Source organism: Pieris napi, chromosome 5 (genome assembly GCF_905475465.1).
Source record: "Pieris napi chromosome 5, ilPieNapi1.2, whole genome shotgun sequence".
NCBI classification, from domain to species: domain Eukaryota; kingdom Metazoa; phylum Arthropoda; class Insecta; order Lepidoptera; family Pieridae; genus Pieris; species Pieris napi.
The window spans coordinates 7,913,586-7,937,324 of NC_062238.1; the positions used below are offsets into that span (position 1 = coordinate 7,913,586).

General features: G+C 31.7%; 1 protein-coding gene across 4 annotated transcripts in view; it reads left to right on the forward strand.

Moving 5' to 3' along the window:
* LOC125049493 overlaps window positions 1-14,781 on the forward strand; it is a 41,466-nt gene extending 26,685 nt beyond the window's left edge. The window contains exons 2-5 of one of the 4 annotated variants that reach the window (XR_007117013.1): window positions 6,983-7,027; window positions 7,238-7,459; window positions 7,882-8,048; window positions 12,557-14,781. The gene's annotated coding sequence lies outside the window, so the exon portion shown is untranslated. The remainder of the gene's footprint in view (window positions 1-6,982; window positions 7,028-7,237; window positions 7,460-7,881; window positions 8,049-12,556) is intronic. The other 3 variants (XR_007117012.1, XR_007117014.1, XR_007117011.1) reach the window with 3 other exon arrangements.
* The last annotated feature ends 8,958 nt before the right edge of the window (window positions 14,782-23,739 follow it).

A 23,739-nucleotide genomic window follows, 5' to 3' on the forward strand; every position in this document is an offset into this window, starting at 1 on the left:
ATTACAATAACATGTAGAAAATTGGGAAGTCGGGATTTGTAGTTAAAGGGAATTGCTTATAGCAATTATTTATATATTAAGTCAGTAAGGCGGTGAACTATAAAATTATCTATACGAAAATTGTTGCTTATTCACCAACACTTTAGAAGGACATTGCTCTCAACTAAACATTTATATAAAATCACTCATGTGGCTAAGAAACAAAAGATATTGAAAGTTCAAATAGTTTTGAAAGATGTCTATAAAAAATTGTTATAAGAAATTCGTAAGTATGGCTACTATTGACAAAATTGTACAACTTGTCTAGTTAAATTATATGATTGTAACGCTTGCTATTAAACTTATGGCTGATGTGATATGCAGTTTATAAACAAGCGATATAAAAATTATAATTCTAAAATTTTTCAATTTTACATCATTAACGCTTTGCGATGAAATAAGTAGATTAAACTTGTAACTTCGCGTTTCGAATTCAAATAGATGTAATGCACAAAACGATACTTTGAACTGACACAATTTATCTTTAAATTACCATTTTTTGGGAAACATTAAAAATTGTGTTAGTGCAAAGTTGTAAAATTATGCACAAATAACGTGACTAGTCGCACATAAAGTTAATTATGAAATTTCTTGTGCCTATACTTTTATAATTAGGTATTAATAGGTATCGTTACTATTTTGTATACTTGCTAAGATATGTAAATACGCCCTTAATAGCACTTTTTACTAGATTTTTTTCTTGATACGTCTTCGCTTTTTAATCCTATATATGTATAATTTGCAGTTATATTAGATTTTTAATAACAGTCAAGGCTAAAAAGCTATGTTAATTGTAAAAAAAATCTCGAAGTTCATGATAATTTACGTCAATACAAATCTATTTCATTAATTTTATTAATACTACACACCTAAATAGTATTTACTTGATATGAATACAAATTGTCTACATCATTTACTTAAATCATTTATTTATTAAACTAACAAGTGCGGTAACGACAGCTGTATAGCAAACGAAACGTCGAGTTAAGTTAATGATTTAACAAATTCGTATTTGTATCCGTTAACCAAGTTTTATTTAAATTTATAATTAAGAAATCTTTTCGTTATAATTAACTTTAATTTTATGTTGTGCAACGCTCAAAACGTGTTAGTTGTGAATTTTTACGAAGCTTCGATGTCGTGAAGATTTTTTATGAACGCTTTTGCGCCTATATTTATGCGTTTAATGCGCACTTTACTATTTCTAGGACAATTTAAGGTTTTTCAGACATTATTCGCTTCCATCCGTCATTTATCATTTATTTTAAACTGCATTTGTTCTTTCAACTGTCTACTTGCCGTGAATATGTTTATTAAATTAGATTAGTCAACAAATCTTATTTTATAAACATCATTCGAAACAAGAACTATGGCTAACATTAACAAGATTTTATTTTAAACTCTCACGGCTGTAAAGCCTTACTTTGTTATATACTGAAGTTTAAAATAATGTATTTTGTTTATTTTCGTAGTAATCGAAACCTATATAAATATTGCACTTAAAAGCTATATTGCATTTATTTTATAGAGTTAATTTATTCATACTTTTTATTCCTAGCTTCGTAAATATTATCCAAAAGAAATTAATACTACTGTTGAAAAACTTATTGATTTTTTACTCTTCAAGTAACTTGAAAACTATCATTTTAAGTAGTTTTGTACCTTTGAAATGTATTTTTCAAATGTGTCAAGCACGAGAAGTTCATATTAGACGACATCGTCGTATAACCACTTTTCAAGACACATTACAGTTCAAATTTGACTAACCATTACAAATCCAAGTAGTAGATAGCGGATATTCAAAAATCTAGTAGAATCTCAAAAATAATTAGACATATAAACGATTTGCATGTACTAACTCATGCTTGACATACTGGTAAACATGTTTTATTAAAATTTTATAAGCGCTGAAATGTTAATCCTAGCTAAAACATCCGATTTCCGACTTATTGAAATTTTAATAAATCAAATTTACTCTGAAACAGACCAATTTCTTGTAGATTTTTTTAAGATAAATTAATACGACTTTTATCTAAAATAGTAATTCGTATAAGTTTTTTAAAATAAATATTTTTATTACAATTTGGGAGGAAACAACGCTAACCCCAGTTTATTAAAAGTAATTGGAATTTGCAATTGTTTATATAGTACAATTGCAAATATATTATTTATTTTCAAACAAAAACATTAATTAAAAGTCCCCTGAACATTTTAATTTGCGCCAGAGCAAAGTTTGAAAAGCTTACGGCATTTATTGTGCGATAAGCGAAAATGTACGCTCAACATTTTCAAAGTACATTTCATTTTCTCGCTCAAATTCGTTACGTAATTTACAATTTAAATATTTTATGCTTAGTATTTCTTTATTGACTTTTAGTTCACATTATAGTATTTCTGTAATATTTTCGATACCACACACCTAATGATATTTATTATTTATATTTAAAAAAATGCTATTTAAGCTCGATTAACAAAAAAATAAAATATTTTATGGCTTAAATGACGTTGCTTTCTCCCAAAAGTACAAATTATTCACATCATTCCACAATTAGAATTTATTTCATTTTCACTCAATTTATTACACTTATTAATAAATTATTAAAGTACTAAGGTATTTTATTTCAAACTTGTTTAACTTTTAATTAAACAAATGAATAACAAACAAATGGTTAAGGGGTTTATTTAACAAAATGCATTATATATTCTGTTATGCATTCAGGGATACAAAAAAAACTTTTTATTACTTAACATGGTTCTATACGATAGAACCATGAATGAGCGGTAATTTACTCTTGTCGTTTCGAGTCCTAGAGCTACAAAAACGTTTTCTATTAATCTCAAAGAATTTTCCCGAGTTTGTTGACGACATTTCCTATCTATCTCCTTTTCCTTACGTTACCTTTAATAGATTAAATTTAGTGAGAGACGCTCAATTGAATACCTCGGAGATAATAAAAACTTTTCTACCGACGAAAGTGATTGTTAAATAAAATGTAAAAATACGATATTATTATGATGTTTATAAGAGAGAAATATTTCTTTTTAATGTATGCTAGAATGAACATTTAAAAATTATGAATATATCATATAGTAGATTGAGATAATAACATCAATAATAATATATGTGTAATGTGGGTTTTATTGTCTTCATACGTTGTCGTGGTCTGATAAAACATTATATCATTTTAGAGAGTATTCTCTCTAACATAACATAATTTAAAAAATAAGTCTGTAGATACATAGATCTATAGTTTTTAAGTCTGGGCCTGAGATTGTTGTATTTGTTTTGTGAACCTTTTTTCTAATAGGCAAGTAGGTGTTAGGCCTTCTGTGCCTGAAATACACCGTCAACTTTTTATACTCTAAGGCATGCCGCTATTTTTCTTCGCCGTATGAGCGAGTGTTAAATGCGCATTAATTGACATGATGCACAGCCGGGCTTCGAAACTACGATCTCAGGGAGAGTTGGACGCTGTAGCCACTAGATCAACTCAGCTCAGATATTTATTTATCTTTATCTAATTAATGACAAAAGTCATAGGTACATTAATTTGTTAGTACAACGAATTAGTTTGGGGGGTTGATGTGGTCTGGACAGAAAGCAAAATCACATAAAGCGAAATTAAAAGTGTATTTTGCTGTCGGTAGAGCGGCACTATGGGATTTATTTTAGTGATCAAAGTCCGGAAGTAGATAAAAAATATACAGTCTATATTTCCGTTTCAAGTAAACACATAAAGTTATATAACCATAAATATAATTTTACTAGGATCGCAGAAAAGCCAGGAATAGGCAATAATTTACCGCTTACATGGCGGATACTAAAAGCAATTTGACATGACGTAATATTCCCTTGCGGTACTTACTGGTCACAAGCAACTCAAGTGAATATATTTTCCACACATTATTGTTATTTGTATGAAATATGAAGGTTTATTTTTAAAGGAGTATTGTGTAAATTGTATTATAAACCTCACATAGTTTTTCTATGTTTTTATTTTATTTCGAGAGTTGCGTTGTGACTTCTATAAACGCTTCTATTATTGCTAATTATACTAACTATAAAATTCAAAAATCATTTAATCATATATGTAACACATTGTACACTTATGACTCGTCAGTAAAGAAATACATATTAATGCTTCTTATTTTACATTTAGTGCCAGTTCCCAAATCAAGGGCGTAAAACGGAAGAGAAGAACTGGCAATAAACTCTCCGCCACTCATTTGAATCGCCATGTTTTTTTTTACACAACGTTTGTAAGGAGCTGCAACCATTACACCATGTTCCACATGACATCTAATAATAGTAAAAGTAATTAATAATAATAACATACATTAAAAACAAAGACTTGTCCCCTATCAGCATGAGGCTTGGTGAAATAGGAGCACGCACTTACATTCTCGTGGGAACAACACGCATACACATAGTCGAAATAATTAACATCACCGCATACACGAATTCAATTACGACCAGTCACCACAAGTAGCACCGTTCACGAGTATGACGCATGGCCAGCCATCGGCCCCCTCGCTAGACTTAAAGATAAAGAAACGATAATTAATATAACATTAATAAGACTAGAATATTCATTATATTTCCTAAGTTATAACACAATATACATATCACTGTAACTTAAACATTAAAAAATAATAATAAGGCACCTTAAAATGTTCAATTCATTGAAAGTGGTAGCCTACTTAGTACTGGCCTAAGCGGGAGAAGAAATACTAAGAAACCAAATTAATTGACAACTAAAACTTAGTTGTTATTACTATGTTAGAAGGATTGTTTCCAAAATTGAAAATTGAAGATAACTAGATCAAAATTGAAATTGCTCATAATGACTATCTCTTCACAATATATATGTATACATTTTTAAAGCAAGCTACAGTAAGTTATCCGTTGTAGTAAAAGCTTTTCGTTCAACTAATGGATATCGCCATTTATACTTTAGTAACTAAGTTTAGAAGTCTGACCTTTAACGAAATATCACTCATTTTAATGTATGTACGCTACATTTTAAACTTTTAGGTTACTGTTTAACGTTGTTAGAATAATTTACAAATATATTAAATTCAAAAACATATTACAAAGCCAGTTGGACACTATTCAGTATGGTATGGTAATAATCAAAAGTTAAAATCATTTATTCATATAGGTAACAATGTACACTTATGAACGTCGAAAAAGAAATACATATTAAATGCTTCTAATTTTACATTTACTGCCAGTTCTCAAATCAAGGGCGTAGAACGGAAGAGGAGAACTGGCAATAAACTCTATGCCACTCTTTTTAAATCCCTTGTACAGGATATGATTTTACTTAATCTTTTTACTTTTTTAAAATTTTATAAAGCCAAAATATTATATTATTCTGAATTCGAACCCACATGCATAAAAACATTTGTGGTAATTAAAGCTATGATAAATTGTAGTAAATATAAATTCATATTCATAGGTTTCGAGTCGTTTTTATTCTTTTTTAGAAACGTGGAGATTAATTTACTATGCAACAATTCCTTTTAGAGTTTTAACATATTTAAAATGTTATGATTAAAATTTGCTCTAGCTTTTTGAACGTGAAAAAACCTAGAATTTTATCAGCTATCAAAAGCACTCACTTTGATAAAATACACAAACATTTTTCCCACATTTTCTCGGCATCCTGCGCTAATTGAACTGAACATCATGTTACGAACTCTAAATTACTTGCACTGACATTTTTCAAACAAGCTCAACATCTCGGCTTTGCGTGAGTTTTTTTTTTCCTTCAGCTCAACCCCTACAGAGTTATATTTTATTTTGCGTTTTTATAAGAAAATTGACTTTATTTATTAATTCTTATTAAAATTCAAAAAAATCTACATCTTTTTCATAATTATTAAATTGATACTGACGAGTCCTTGGGTTAGACATGCTATTTATGGTTGTTTCTTGGGTTTATGGAAGATAATATTAAGTTATACGATTAAATTTTCTCAAATCATAACTTTTGGTTTACTTCGGAGCCCACTGTGAAAAAAATACTCTACCGAAAAGTGATCCTGTATTACAAGTTTTGGCGCATTTAATAAGGATTTTGAAAATATATTACACATGGCCCTGAGTGGCTCTTTGTGACGGTGAGGGAGCGCATTGTAAAGATTTAATCTCTTCATTTTTCCCTAATGCGCTAAAAGAAGTAGGTAGGGATAACTTCAAAAATACTATAAAAATTACTAGCAAAACAGCGTATTAGCCTAATCACATAGGCACTTAACAATGCTTTTTTTTTAAATTGATCAGCTCACTACCAAACATGTCAAGCTCTGGATAAATAGTAGATACTTATTCCGTTATACCTATTCGGGAATCCGAAAGAGAGGTGTCTAAACTCCTAGGTTGGTTTGAAAGAATTGGAAAGAATGTTCTTCATTCTGCATCTTAGTCGTAACTTAGCAAACAATCGCCATGTTCAGGCATTTGAGATTCATTCTTGGTATGATGCTTGTAAACTGCGACATTTAAATAATACAGTCAACCGTTTACGACGACATGATGTCGTCATCTTGTACTTGTACCCTCTGAAGGTGTTTCTTTTTTTCTATTGTTCCATATTAGGGTTGCCTGGAAGAAACCGCTCGTTAGCGATAAGGCCGCCCGTTGCCTAATAACTTATGTAACCTACTTACTTTTTTTTATGTATAATTATGTATATTATGGTGAATGAAGTATAAATAAATAAAATCAAAGGTCCCGGCTGAATTATATTGTACTAGGTTCTTAATAACAACTTCATCTGTTGTTACAACTATCGGTTTTTACGACTCACATTTGGTCGTAAGTAGTCCCTTCGATGTCGTTATAACAGATTTTGACTGTAATGCCAGTATGACCAATATTGGTACAAAATACCTAGGTTTTCATAAAGTGTGGATTGAGTTTTTATTTTTTTTTCAGATATGCTCCAGTCTCTTTTACAACCCAGTAATCAACGCACGAAGTGTAAGTCAAGTATTACTTGAATAATTTATTAAACCTAGCCAATGCTAATAATTAACAACAATTTGATTTGCTTTTTTGCTCTATATTAGATTGAACTAAATCCCTTCCGCACAATCTGGTATTCAGTTACAGTGAACGCATTTATTACGCAAGTATTACAATATACGATTAATTAAATATATATATTATATTGACTTACCGTTTCCATAGAAATACTGATATTAGATATCGGAATGGATATGGATTCTAGGTACAGCAAAAAAAATGATCGGGGCTATGCCAGCAGTAGCCGTTCGGCATGAGCGGCGCCGGGGGGAGAAGCGAGGCGGGGGGCGGCGCCCCTCGCAGCTTCCTCTGCAGCTGGGCAGGATGGCAGACCCATCCAGCCCTGCGTCGGACACCTTCAGCAACAAGTTGTACTTCTGTAGGAAGGTGAGTGAAAATAATTCTGATCGGATCTGTAGATATGTGATACACTTTTATGTTCTTTGTCCTCAAAAACTTTTCTTCACATGGTATTAAAAAAATATTCCTTTCATTTAAGCGACAAGGTTTTCAGCCTTATGTGCCTTACAAAAAATATTTTCTTTACTTGGAAATCGAGCGCTCTGAGCTTTGGGCTAAAGCTACACTACATGCATACATTGATGATTATGTCCAACGGTAACTATGATAAAACTAACATACTACTACTATGATAAAGAAATCATAAGAGAGTGGCTTAAATCTTTAAAAAAATTGAAAGCTATAATGAGGAATCGTCATTACGGATAGCTAGATAGCTATAGAGGATAGCTAGAGAGTTACTACTCATCAGGAAAATGTTATTTTGTAAAAATATTTTAAATTTTCAGACCTTTTTCCTTCACGCAGTAGTGGGATCTCTTCTTCTGGGCATAGTGATCCTGGTGGTAGGACTAGTTCAGTTGTCGCCTGGTGCAGAGGCTGCACAGCATCGCTATTTCCTTATGGGATCGGGTGGCTTACTCTTTGGTGCTGGATTGTTGGGAGCCATATTAAGGTGAACATTTCAATATGCTTTTTTGAGAGAACTATTGCACATCAGAGAATTCATAACATTATATTTAAGCTTTTTGCCGTTGTTAAGTTAATAGACCACAAGCCCATGAACAAAAAATACCTGTGAAATGACCCAACGTGAATTACGCTTAGAAGACTGTTACTATATCTGAAAATAGCTCTGAGCACTATGCCGTCATTTCTGAGCGGTACATGTGAGTACGTGAGTGAATGGACTTTCTCATGTACAATGGGGGAATTTCGACTAATTATTAATGTACGGCTTTGTTATAAGTGTATAGATGATTAAAAATAAATGTCGAAAAACCTAGTGCCGTACAAAAGTGATGGTGCCGGAAGTCGGTGCAAATTTTTAATTCGACGACAGTTGCAGAAGCAATATAGGTCATTTATTACTGTACGGCATTTGTGTCATTCCTTTTGGACACATATACAGATACTTTACCCGTAAACGCCGTACATATTTCCAGCGGAGCGGTCGAAAGCCAAGGGTCGCAACATATGTCTGATTAGCATATAGGTTATGATGATATGAATCAACATAAAATTAAATGATATTGAGAGTACTTCACAAATAGATAACATTTTCCAGCATGCCGTACATTTTTTGTGGAACACATAGGTGTATGGGGTAAATTACTTTTCTCAGAAAAGAGTCATTTTCCGGTGACTTTTATCTGTACGGCAATAACACAGGTTATTAATACTTTAGACAATCTTCAATAAAAGATAAATGCCGTACACTTTCGATAGTCCGCTACCACCGCCTACCAATACAGGGCGTCCCAAAGTTATGGGAAATGAAGGGAAAGTACCTTAAATATCGTAGATAGGGTATTTTACTAAAAGAAGACTTTATGTTATTTTTAAAAGTTATTAATTCTGCATTCAAAGATTTTTTAAAAATTACTTGCCTCGTCTGGGAATCGAACTGACTTAAATGTAAAAAAAAACACCCCTACTTTTATGATGCCAATCGAAAGAATGGCCAAAAACTAATAACTCTTCTTAAGTAACATAGTATTTTAAAAGAAAGGAACAGCGTGAATGTATCTTTTTAATCAAATTAAAAACATTATCTATCGTATTCGGCCTAAAAAAATCCCCTACGAGTCTGTTACTTTAGAAAAGTTATTAGGTTTTGGCCATTCTTTCGATTGGCATCATAAAAGTAAGGGTGTTTTTTTTTTAATTTAAGCCGGTTCGATTTCCAGACGAGGCAAGTAGTTTTTAAAAAATCTTTGAATGCAGAATTACTAACTTTTATAAATAACATAAAGTCTTCTTTTAGTAAAATACCCTATCTGCGATATTTAAGGTACTTTCCCTTTGTGTCTCATAACTTTGGGACGCCCTGTATTATATATATTTTTGTTAAAAATATTTTTCCTTTACCTCTCTCTGCTGGTACGATAAGGCTGTAAATATACTTTACAGCCTTATGGTAGTATACTCAGATATGTACAGTTATTAATGACCTTAAGGGACACCTCAAACGTCGTCGAAGTTTTTATCAGCTGTAAAGAATAATCTGGAGTAAAATGTACGGCATCTGGTTTTTTTTGTTTATATATATTTGTTACATATAAAATAACAACAATCTTTGAAAATATTACTCCCCATATTACTCTAGGAGCATTTGAAAAGTCATCTAAATTTCGGAAATTTCATATATTTTTTATCATAATATTTTTATTTGTTACCATTTATAATGAACGGCTATAATGTACAACGGTAATATTTAGTAACATTATGTAAAAAAACAAGTTGCCGTACATTATTCTCTGATCTTACAGCAGTAAGAACTTGGTAAATCCTGAAATTTCGATAAATATTTAATTACACAAATATTAACTATAATATTTGGACGGCATAATTATAAAACATTATTGTCCGTGTTAAATAATATTTTGAACATGTTGCCGTACATTTTACAATGACCTTAGGGTATATGGGTGTAGGGGTAGGGTTCCGACCCTTGGCTTTCGACCGCTCCGCTGGAAATATGTACGGCGTTTACGGGTAAAGTATCTGTATATGTGTCCAAAAGGAATGACACAAATGCCGTACAGTAATAAATGACCTATATTGCTTCTGCAACTGTCGTCGAATTAAAAATTTGCACCGACTTCCGGCACCATCACTTTTGTACGGCACTAGGTTTTTCGACATTTATTTTTAATCATCTATACACTTATAACAAAGCCGTACATTAATAATTAGTCGAAATTCCCCCATTGTACATGAGAAAGTCCATTCACTCACGTACTCACATGTACCGCTCAGAAATGACGGCATAGTGCTCAGAGCTATTTTCAGATATAGTAACAGCCTTCTAAGCGTAATTCAGGTTGGGTCATTTCACAGGTATTTTTTGTTCATGGGCTTGTGGTCTATAAATCTGGGTGACAAACGTGAATCTCGACCCGGATTCTGTTTCTTCATATTTTAGTCCCAAATTTTTATAGAACGCATTAAGGCCGTATCCCAGCACGAATTGCTATGTCAGTGTCTCGGGGTGGACTGCGGTGCGCAGTGGAGAGCTGGAGCACTGAGGCGCGCCGGCCCGTAATAACAATTAGCTATAGAAAACATTAAATTAATGTAATTTTATCAAATATTTTTCTGAAATGGATTATTACTTGGCTTGCGATAAAATATATCGTGCAAATTTCAGAAAAACCTGTTTCAGCCTCCTGAAAACTAGGGTAACATTATGTAAATAACGATTTTCTAATATGTGATTGACCCTCTACTGAAACGGTCAGAAATCACATTTCAGCCTGCTGAAAAGTTCTTTAAGTAGTGGAAAAGTCAAGAAACATTGCAGTCGACCCGTCTTCGTAACAATATTATATTCACATATATTGCATTTTCAACAAATGTATGTATGTTTGTTTATCCAATAAAACTGCGTCTATAAATTTTTATTGCTTGATCGTAACTAAGCTATCATACACTCACTTTAATTAAAAATGATAAACTAGCTATTACACTAATGAAAAGGGGGGTAAGTGAATTAAAATTGTTTAGGACACGAAGTTTTTTACGATATGAATATCAACCCAATTATATTTTTAGAGACGTTAAAACGTGTAAATAAATAAACGATTCTTTGATTTTGATTTGATTAACTCTATAAAATCATTGCGTGCTAATTGAGACCAGTTTAAGTATGTTCTTGTACGTAATATTAAAGAGCGTACCAATTATTGAAAGGCCGGCAACGCACTTGCGAGCCTTCTCGAGTTTATCACTTAACATCAGGTGAGCCTCCTACCCGTTTGCCTCCTATAACATAAAACAATTAATTATGTTAAAAAATAACAGGTAAATAATATATTGTTATTGTTTTTATATTCCTTTTTTTTTGTATTTATAAGCTAGATTAAATTATATGATTGTATCTTTAAAATAAAACAACTTGTAATTAGGCAAATAGCTAGAGATAAACAAAATACATGCTTAAATTAATAATATATAAGATTCAATTAAGGATATAATTATAACCAATTGCAAATTGACTATCTGATAAATTCCGAAGCTTTTCTCACTAAAGGGGACGGGAACAGCATCAATATTAGACACCGAGAACATTGTAGATAAACCTGTATAATATGTTTTTTTCACATAATTATTCTATCTTAAGAGTTTCTACTAAAACGATAGCACTACAAAATAATACGTACACTGATAATTCTACAATTAAAATACATTTAAAAGTGTGTGTGAACTCAGCCAGTGACGGCGTCCATGCGGCGTCCATGCATGTTGTCTCTCTCCCTAAAATTTGGCGAGGGGGCTGATGGCTGGCCATGCGTCATACTCGTGAACGGGTGCTGCTTGTGGTGACTGGTCGTACTTGAATTCGTGTATGCGACTATGTGTTTGCGTGTTGTTCCCACGAGAATGAAAGTGCGTGCTCCTATTTCACCATGCCTCCTGCTGATGAGGACAAGTCTTTGTTTTTAGTTTATGTTATTATTATTAATTACTGAAGATGTCATGTGGAACATGGTGTAATGGTTGCAGCTCCTTACAAAGGTTGTGTAAAAAAAAACATGGCGATTAAAAAGAGTGGCGGAGAGTTTATTGCCAGTTCTTCTCTTCCATTCTACGCCCTTGATTTGTGAACTGGCACTAAATGTAAAGTTAGAAGCATTTCATATACATTTCTTTTTTGACGATCATAAGTGTACAGTGTGTTACCTATATGACTAAATGATTTTTGACTTTTGACTTCTGTACATCCAAAAATTGTGACTTCCGCCTTAGATTCTTGTTTGGAACCAGTCGGTTACCGGTCTCCATTATAATAAATAATAATCTGTAGTTCTTAAATATCGGCACAGCATATTACTTATGTCTTTTTAACAGTATCAAAATACCCAAACCCAGCACAGGCACATTATGATAAAAGAGCGTTATAGCCGCATTTACGATAGTGCTTCTTATAATAAGATATTAATCAAGACCAATTGCTTCCAGGTGCGTCTGCGCACACTGTCAAAACCAGAGATACGAAGCTGAGTACCACTCGCCGCGTCGCATTGAAATTGCGGATACCAGAACGTATCATGAAAAGCACGGGGGAGTTTGCGTGGTTGAGACTCCACAATGCCGACCCAAATTGAAGACCCAAGCGAGTGTGGGGCAAGTGGATCTTATCAAGCAACCCTCAGCCGGCAGCGACACTTAAACTGACCATCTTTCTTGTAAGATTGTAAGTTGCCAATGTCGATAAGGTTAATTGGAGCTGATATGCGAGAATTTCGATTAATTTAAATCTCTTTGAATGAATAAACTATATCTTCGAGACGTACCCTCTTTTTATAAAAACTTTATTAGTCCAATTACACTGTTTTAACAACACTTTCTCTTTTCATAACAGCGTAAGCACATTTTGACAGAAATAAACTACTAAGGGAAACAGTGTAGACTGATTTAGTTTAGAAAAAGAGGGTAGTATGAAATTTTATTAATTTCTACATTGTATGTTTTTAATTGTATTGCACAGAAACACACTGTACAGACAAATGTGTTATTAATGTTATCGACCTTGGTAATTCACATTATAATATATTACCAATTATTCTCTATGTGTAGTAGTTATATGTTAAATAAAAAATATAGTAAGTAATAGTAATCTTACCCTACGGTAATTTTAGTTTGTATTTTGATATGCCTTTTGGAACTCTATTTCTAGTCCTTTATTATTTTTGAGATTTTTTCATAAAAGTTTTAAAACGAATTTTTAGTCTATGTGGGTTCTATAGAGATGTATTTTGTAGGTGTTATTTTACAAAATCCTTTCAAATTTGATAACTTTTTGTCTATTATATTTTCTAACATATCAAAATATAGAATATCTGACATATTAACGTCTGACAGTTCGTGGTATTTTGGAGAGATGTGACGTTTTAGATTAATGACAGGTAAAACTAACAGATGTTAAACGTCGCAGTAAAAAAATCACAGATACAAAATGGCTGAAATGTCACATCCGTCCACGGACGGGTTGGTTAATGAGCTTAACTACGTTATTGGAGAAAGTATATTGAATTTAAATATTATTCAAAACCATATAAAGTATTCTCACAGTCCATAAGCAGCAAAATGTATTTATACAAATATCTATGGTTTATATTTTCTCTATAAATAATATATTTACATAAGTTTTACATCACATGTTTGCAGCCATGTTTTGAATTTTAAGGAATAGATACAGAGTTATATAAAATATGTTAATTATTTATATATTAATAAATAAATAAAAATCTAATTATATCAAATAACCCAACAGATGAATCATAATGTACCCCTTATTTTGTTAATTGGAAGTCCTAGCATTTTAATCATAAGAGACTGAGAAGAGTGTTCTAAAATAACTTTCTGATACTCATTTAAAAATCTTTGAATTCTTTTTTTCACTTGTAGCACGACCCACTTTTATTTCGCCCACACCGTAACTTAAGTATTTATAAGATATATCAAATTCTCTTTATATATGGGTCCAATAATTGATCCATACTTTATCAATGTACCATATTATTCGAGGTTACTATAACCTTATTTCATTACTATTAAAGGAACGCTGTATATCATCATCAAGATTATTCATTGGACTGTGGAGATTATTTTATTTACTAAAAGTTCAAGTTCACTAAGCCACGGAAAGCCTTCCTGTTGGGAGACATATAAACTTTTTTAAATTATGCGTATAATCATTATTTTAAAAGAAAATCAAATAATTAAAGAACACAGTGTGCGATGCGAACGAGTCGATTTTTATATTCGTGTTCGTTTCGATTTTGTATGTTTTGAAGCTTCACAGTCCAAATAATAAAGTTACGTAGGTAAATGAATGAAGACATATATTAACTTGTTGTTGTAATTGGTGTATAGGTTTAAGACTAAGATATGGGTGTTAGTTCAAATACTCGCTTTAACCAACGCTTATACATACAGTTGCCATAGCTTAGAATATACATTATTATTTTGACCTTTGCCCATTGAAAGCTTACGTAAAATACGGTCAAGGGGGTGTGCGAAATGTCAGTTTTACGCGTAACCAGGATTTGAATTATGTTAAAGGCTGAGCAGTGTTAGCCCAGTGGCTTCAGCGACTCTCATTCCTAAGGTCGTAGGTTCGATCCCCGACTTTTTTCTATGTACACATTTAAAATTTGCTCGAACGGTGAAGGAAAACATCGTGAGGACACCGGTTTGCCTTAGACCCAAAACTTCGGCGGCGTGCGTCAGGAGCCTGATCACCTACTTGCCTATTAGATTAATAAATAATCATGGAACAGATACAGAAATCTGAGGCCCAGACCTAAAAAAGGTTGTAGCGCCACTGATTTTTTTTTTATTTTATGATAAAGGCTACAGCGATCGTAGTGTTCACATCCTAAACGTTTCGTTCGGCTTATGCACAGAACTTCAGTTTTTCAATACTTTACATTATTTTAACTATTTGTTTACATTAACGATATGTATTACGTTGTAACGGTACGTACATAAGCAGTAATTTCACGAGGAACTCTTCTAAGTATTCACCATATTAACTTCAGGAACAGATGGTGTGACTTTGCCGTTTTAATAGGCCTCATAAAAATGTATATTCTAAGAACCACAATATTTTCGCTTTTCAGACTGAATTATTTCTAGAACTTATAGCGGTTAGCAAATTAAATTCCATAGATATTATTACGATTGCTTATATAATAACTAGAGCTTTTAAGATTTTATTGCCGTGCCAAATTTTCCTTCGTGGAGTTTAGTCGAATTTCATTGTTATAAGTAATTTAAGCGTTGGATATCACATTGATGCTTGTTGTAATTTTGTGGCCAAATAGTTATTATGTCAAGTTTTCAACAAAAAGTAATTTAGTATTTTAACAAAGCGATACATCCAAATGGGCTGATGAGCAATCGTTACGTCTTTCGTTTATTATTCTCACCTAATGTCATGCGTAAATAAATGCAGATTTTTATTAATTTTACAAACATTTTTTAATAATTTGACAAGCTGATTTCATGATAATTAAATCTTAGTTTTGTTCAAAGCGCAAATAAAGTATTATTTATTATTGCATCTTCATATTTATTGTAAATATTAACAAATTGTATATTCGACTTAAATGTGTTTGAATTCTTTATTAAAAGCATTGCGTATACATCTAAAAGTCTTCGCAACATGCTTTCTTTGTGCGGTCATCATTTTTTTTCATATTGCGTATTCGAATAACGATTTAAAATGTCAACAAATGATATATAAATGGAAATAATCCCATGACCCACACCGTAATTTCGATGTTAATTAGGTATCTTTTGACAATTGTCAGTAAGTCGTCATACATTCCGTGTGTATTAAATAGCCAAAAATAACTTAGATAAGTGTCTTAATGTAAACTAAATTATAGTACATATATTGTTTAACTGAATGAATTAAAAGAAAGCTACAATAACGGCAAACACCTGTTTCTTAGTTTAATTTATTTATTATTTACGTAAGTTATACTCGATAAAATAAATAATGTTCACTGAAAATATTATTTTTATGAATTAAATCAACAAAAATGTTGCGGGCTACTTAGTACGGTAATATTTTTAGCGAAATTAGGCTCTCAGTATTATTTTATATACGCTGTTTATTAGCTAATTAAAAGCGTTTGTGTCCATTATAACTTTCTTTTATTCAAATGTATTATATTATATTAATCGATGTTATTTCTAAGTAATATTGTAATCGTAAATGTTGTACATGTATTATGTTAATAAATCAAAAGCTTTGTCTCACTTTCGTACCTATATTTAAAATATATCTTGCGCTATAGTATGAAATTATTATGGATATATATATTTTTATAGATCCATATTATGTTGAATATGTATTACGATTTATTGTGTGAAGATATTTTAAGTTTGTAGTGGCTACAATTTTATTAACATAATATTACTATCACTATATTATATGCTCATTCACTGTGATAAAATAAAGTTTCTTCTAAACTTTACATTTAAAATATATTAAATTGTTTTTATGAGCTTGGTAAAACGCTAAAAATAAATAATCTTTCAAAGAAAATAATCCAATACAAATTTTATCACAGTGAACTTTCACATGTTTATAAATAATTTCATTTACTTTAATTTAATTCAAAATTACAATTTTATTTATAAACAAGAACTCTCAATTCATCAGCAGAGAGACATTTAATTTTAATATATGGAAAGTATTTTATATTTGTATATTTAAATATTTTAGTTTAAGTTACGACTGTACTGTTTTATATCTCATATATTTTATACTGATGTCTCTAAATAAATGTGGACGAATAAAGTGACTTTTATTTTCTTAAAAATTCGAAAAATATATAACAAATCGCGACATAGCTATGCTATAAATGCATTTGTGCATCCCCTGCCCTCAAATGTTGAGGGGTATGTGGGACTAGACCCATACCAAAATCGCTGTTATTCAGTCTTCGAGTAGTTCCTACAAAGCTGCGTTGCAAAGGCATGTTACACTCAAAAACCTCCGGTGTGGTATACACTATATAGGAGGTAGGAGATAAGCATATATACCCCTAGGATTCGTCCCAAACGACGTATCTATCCTACAAAATAAGATTTAGGAAAAAATCACAATATCCAATTGACAAAATCTAATCTGAGATATATATTTTTTATATACAGTTTACTAATGAAATAGTAATTCATTCAAAAATATAATTAATTTTCAGAAAGTTTATTTCAAACGTTTTAATCAAAGACCATTAAAGTACCAACAATGTTCTTTTTAAAATTGAAATACCAGAAATTCGGTAGAGTGGGTTGGCGACACACACACACACAGGCACAATCGTTGCTAAGTTTTACTAAAATTTATTTCACACGTTTTCATAAACATTCGAGTGTAAATAGTATTTTGTAAAGTTCATATTTCAGATACAAATCATGAAATCTTTAATAGGTATCGGTAGATAGCTTTACAACAAATCAGCGTTTGTAGTCTTTTGCCATAATCAATATCAGAGACTACTTGCAGACGAAAGTCAAAAATCATTTATTTATGTAGGTAACACAATGGACACTTATGAACGTCAAAATAAATATACATTAAATGAACTGGCAATAAACTCTCCGCCACTCTTTTTAATCGCCATGTTTTTCATAATAAAACATAGACTTTGTAAATACATCTACGATAGCTCATTAGTAATTTTAATGGGACAAGAACATGGATTAATGTGAGAATATATCTTCTGACATGTTGTACAGGACCGTACGTTATTATGTAGTCATAACACGAGACGATGTACCTATAAAAGCTTTGGGAAATAAAAATATTGCGTGTAAAAATGATATACATACATTGAGCTACTATTCCTTACTATAAAAATAGTTAGATAATAATTTCATTATTGCTAGTCGGCAGCAAATAATTTAGTCGTATGTTATGGGAATGCCTATTTTTCGAGATCAATCAATCACAAGCGTATAAAATTTATTTACAACGTGTACAGCGACATCTAGTGCGTAGCTTTGGTATTAAGTTGCGTACATCGTATTTAATAATATAGTTCTACAAGATCAGATAATGTTAGTTATATTATTTTCCCGTAGATGTCGCTTCAAAATTTGTGGCGACGTAAAGCTGATGAAATACAATGTTTCTTGTTTAATAGTCAGAGATGCTTCAAAAGATGTCACCCAAAGTAAAAATAGAAAAATAAATAACACAGTGACGTATTTATTTGTATAGATTCTAGAAGTTTACATATTGTCAATCAATGTCGCTAGAGGGCACAATATTCAATTCCATATTTACATCTGCACTACATTCCTTTTTTGTATTCTTTTCGTTGTCGTTTTTTGCATGCCCGAATTATGAATAAACAAACCAATGTAGATGTTATATGTAGAATTTTAACTGAAAAATGTACTTCTACAACGAAATAATGATTGATATACATATTGAAGATTCCCTGTCTGTGTCCTGTCTGTTCAGATTTAGGATATAAATAGATTTTGTTCTTGGTCTGTGGTGACGCATAATTGAATTGAAAACTGCTGCCGCCTGCGACTTTCTTTTGTAGTTAAATTTTGGCGTAGGAAGGAATCAGGTTGGTTAAGGACTGGTAGATCAGGCAGGCTATCGGTCCTTAATGCTTAGGGATTTTACTTATACCCTAAGAAGATTTCGTTTGTCAGTAAATAAATCTACGATAAATTCCTATATTACAAACATGTAAAAAAATAAAGAGAATAGACGGTTGTCTGTCTATATTACTTATAGATAAAAATAAAAAGATTTCTTTTATTTTTAATTTACTTATAGTGCTATTGTAGGGATAATACCTATAAGGAAGATTTGAATTACAATCAAAATAATTTTAGCTTTTAATATTTCTAAAGTAGGATGTGAAATAAGTGTAATTTATTTATAAATTATGGTAGAAGGTAGGTGGTTTGTATGTTAAACTTTGCCGTCGGAAACCTACCTAGTGAAGTTAAACCAAAGACAAGTTAAACTAAAATTCTTACAAACTTAATAATATAAAGTAGATATAATTCTAATTATTAAAACTAATAATATATAATAAGCTCTATTTATTCTGTTTTAAATTATAGTTTACAGTTATTTCTTGAATCGACAGAAAATTTGTGTACGTATCTATTTCACTTCTATGCTATAACAACATTTTTATAAATAATTCATATTGAAATTAATAAAAATACAATTAAAAAATAATTATTTGGTATTTATTGGTAAGTGTTTGTGTTTACTACCTACGTGTACTTGAGTGTTACATAAGCAATGTAGTTAATCTCAGACTCTAAATTAGAAATATTGTACTTACGAAATCAATACATAGTAGGTATCTACTGAATTCTATAATAGCATTCACCCTAAAATCTCATACAAATAAGCACGCGCTTTTAAAAGAAATAGAAGCTTTGAATTTAGAATACTTAATACTTAAAATATGCATAACATTTTATCGATCCCATCGAATATTCACCTATGTTTTTATAGGTATTAAAAACGGTGTTTGGCGCCCGACGAACAGCTAGAACCCAAACAAAATCGGTGCGGCAACGTCGCACAAATCGATTCCTTTTCTTACTACCACATTACACACGCATTAAAATCTTGTTTATATTTTTTGATATATTATTGTTATTAATAGGAATATAAAATTTCATTCAATAAAAAATACAAAATACGAATTGTTCTATTCAACTTATCTAAGCTTTTTTTAAGCAAACTATTTACTATTAATAATTCACCCCTGGTAGTAAAAAGGACAACGAAAATGTTTTACCACAATACTTATAGATCTTTTCAGTAGTTTTACCGAAATTGATTCTACGTAAGAAGCTTATTAAACGTAAAATGACTTTATACGTATACAATTAAATTACTTATACTTTTAAATATATTATGATACTAAGGTCCCTCTTTAAGTCTGATTACTAATGTCACTGAAATAAAGCTCCTTTCTCTCAAAAGTATAGACAAATTATAGAAGTAGTCTATATTTTTGATTGCACCATTCTTTTCACAATCTACTTATACTTCTTTGTAGTTTCTTATTACGAACTCTGTATCGTGAAAAATGCTGCTCTAAAGCAAGCATAACTAAAGAACGTGTATGGTGATAATGCAGGAAGCGAAAGAGATATGTTGGCGGTGAGGTCTGTGGATTCTGTCTACCCTTTGGGGAAGAGGCAAGACTTCAAAAAATAAAGTAAATTAATATATTTGTATAGAAAGGTTTCCAGAGTATATTAAAGGTCTAATTATTAAATTTTGATTAGTATGTAATACATTTACTTTACAGATAATATATAACATGTATAGTAAATGAATAGAAAACGCTTTGTACTTTAAAGCAGTCATTATGGCTAGTACGATGTAATAGGTATGTTTAAAAGGAATATGAGCTATCCCTGAGGTGGTAGCTTCGATCCCGGCTATGTACCAATGTACTTTCTGCCTATGTGCACATTTAACACTCGTTCTTACGGTAAAAGAAAACAACTTGAGGAAACTGGTATGCCTTACATCTAAAAAGTAGATGCACAGAACGCTGATCACCGTGGTCTATTAGAACAAATGATTACGAAAGATATCGAAATCTGAGACTCAGGCCGTGAATGTTGGTTTTTTAATTATTCGAATAAAAGAGGTTTTATGTTGAGACTTGTATTTACAGTTTATATTTATTATGTTTATACTCTACGCTAACTCGATATTTAAATCCATGTAGGTAACGATTCGACATTCGGGAGTACGCAGTGAATCTGCATATTATCCACGGCCTGTCAGACTTTTATTTTACTTCTGCTTGACAAGATGCAATTATGTCTTAACCATGAGATCAGTGAATGGCTACAGAGGGATTCAGTGACTAGACAAAGTAATAAGGTACGCCGCATAGGGTACTATAAAGTTCTAACATTTTCAAAGAGTCCTTTGGGACATAGACACGTCATACGGTGTTTTACAAAACACTACATCCGTTCTGGCGTTGGCAAAGTACAAACAAAAGGCGGAGACAATTTTTTACGAAGACTAGCAGACTAGCAGTGTTGGCCTAGTGGCTTCAGCGTGCGACTCCCCTCCCTGAGTTCGTAGGTTCGATCCCCAGCGTGCACCAACGGACTTTCTATGCATTTAACGCTCTGTCAAACGGTAATGGAAAACATCGTGAGGAAATCGGTTTGCTGTAGACCCAAACAGTCGACGGCGTGTGACAGGAGGCTGATCACCTACTTGCCTATTAGATTGACAAACTGAGGCCCAGACCTAAAAAAGGTTGTTCCGCCACTGATTTATTTATTTAAAGTCAGAGTTGGCTTACTATGACTGTATAAAGACTCGATTCACAAGGCCTAAATCTATAAGAGCTAATACCAAAACAAGTCTGACGTCAGAAATATAAAGGCGCTTAAGGAGGTCAATATCTATATCGATTAGACAAAAATAGTGAATAGTTTCTGCAATTCCGTAGCTGAAATGGATTGATGCTGTCTGCCCTTAAAACTACGACATCTGAACTCACTGAACTAGATAACACCAGACATGATGACCAAGATAACCGATTTCAAACGATCCGATATTACAAACAATTACGAAATGTATGTCAAAGTATCTTACGTAATTATGTAGTTATTTTAAAAATGCACACTAACGAAACACACAGACACAGAGTACACATACATACAAGAAACACAATACATGAATTAGACATACAAATATTAAATGAAATATCGTCGCTGTAGAATGATAACCTCGTTTGTCCAGAACTCCTGAGAACCAAATATTACGGGAAACGAAAAAAAAAACGTCAATGTTCGTTAAAATATTATTAAGTGTTTTTGTCCATAGTTTTGGATGGTTAAAAGGACTTAGGTATTTATTAATAAAATAAATAAGTCCTTACTTCATGATTATTCCAGTTAAATGACGTAAAAGTCTACGAATAAAAAATAAATGGTTTTTTGACATACGAGGTTATGATTCTACAGTGACGTATGCAATTTAAAAATTTAATATATTTCTTCTTTGCAATGGTTATTAACAAAAATATAAGATCAGATCTTAAAGCTAATGCTCGTAAATATGAACGTCAAGCGTCCCTTTTAGACAATCGGCAGTCCCCACAGCTTTAATCACTAAGGGGAATCCCCTCATTTTGACCGATTGCGGACAGTCTATTGTTATGACTTATGATGGACTTACAATAATTACCCGCACATTGCATTGTTATTTTTCGCTTTTTGACAATTTTCACGATATTATCTTGATTGACTTTAAATAGTTCTTTTTAAACTAAGTGTTCAATTATTGTAAAACGTTCATTTGCCAAAATGTGGGTATGCGATGAGATTAAGATGTATCCGTGATATTATATTCATTGTGTTACAAGTCAATGGTACTAACTAGGCAATGGTATAAAAATGACTTACGTTTTTGGTTTGTTATTGAGTTATTAGACTTCTTTTGATTTGTCACTTTCATTTATTTTCATAGCGACTAAGTGACGACTTACCTTTCATCTTTATCACTATCACTAACATTTCAAAACTGACATTACATACATTTACTAAACATCTCAAACAATATCATGTTAACCTGTCCTATGCTGATACTAAAAATATTTTAAATATAAATGTGTTATGTAGAAATCATTAAGTAAAATACTGTTTACATGTCAAAAGGAAGAGACTGGCTACCCACAACACAGGGAATCCTAGTGTAGGGGCCAGAGCACTTTGCTTAATCTAAATATCCTGTATATTGTGTATATTAAAGTTATTTCTTTTAAAAAACATTTTCTTGAAGGCCGTAACAACTCAAGTCTATTTATATATGTACTTAAATTGAGTGACATTGTATACTGTTCCCAATCTCTATAATTCTATTACATAACACAGTGTACGTAGTCGTAAAATTTGTTAGTCAGCATTTTCAAGCGACAGGGCGAGCGGTGAGAGATATCTTGAGACAAAATCACTCTTGCTTTGAACAACTGAGCCAACCTGTTGACAACGGTACACTTGAGACAAAACTTGCTTTTATTTTCTTCTACGTTTCATATTTTAGTTACGTATTTAATTTTAAATCAGTACATCGCGCTTGATAATCCAAAAGTTTAAGTGTGGACAATAACGAGATATCCTATATTGTAAAATATATTATATAGAAATGATATGAACACACAATTTGCGTTTCTATATATGTATATTCTTTTTTATGTAACAGGAGCAAACGGGCAGGCGCCCCACCAGATGTAAGGACTACCGCCGCCCATAGACACTCTTGCCAGAGAGCTCGCAAGTGCGTTGCCGACCTTTAAATTCAGTTTGTTGTGAGATATTTGTAAAATTGTCTCAATCGAAGAGAAAATGGTACTGACAAAAAATATATTTGATGTATGCAACACTATTTTAGCGATTTGGAGGCTTGCCTTTCGAAGTAATTAATGGATCACCAAGAATACAACTTAATTAGTAATCTTGCGCAGGAAACCATATAATAAAAATAGCGTAAATATGAAACATAGAAAATAATTGGAGGAAATCAATCATGTTTATTAGCATTTGATACTGTTATCAATTAAATTCTAACCAATAATAAAATATATCAATTATAT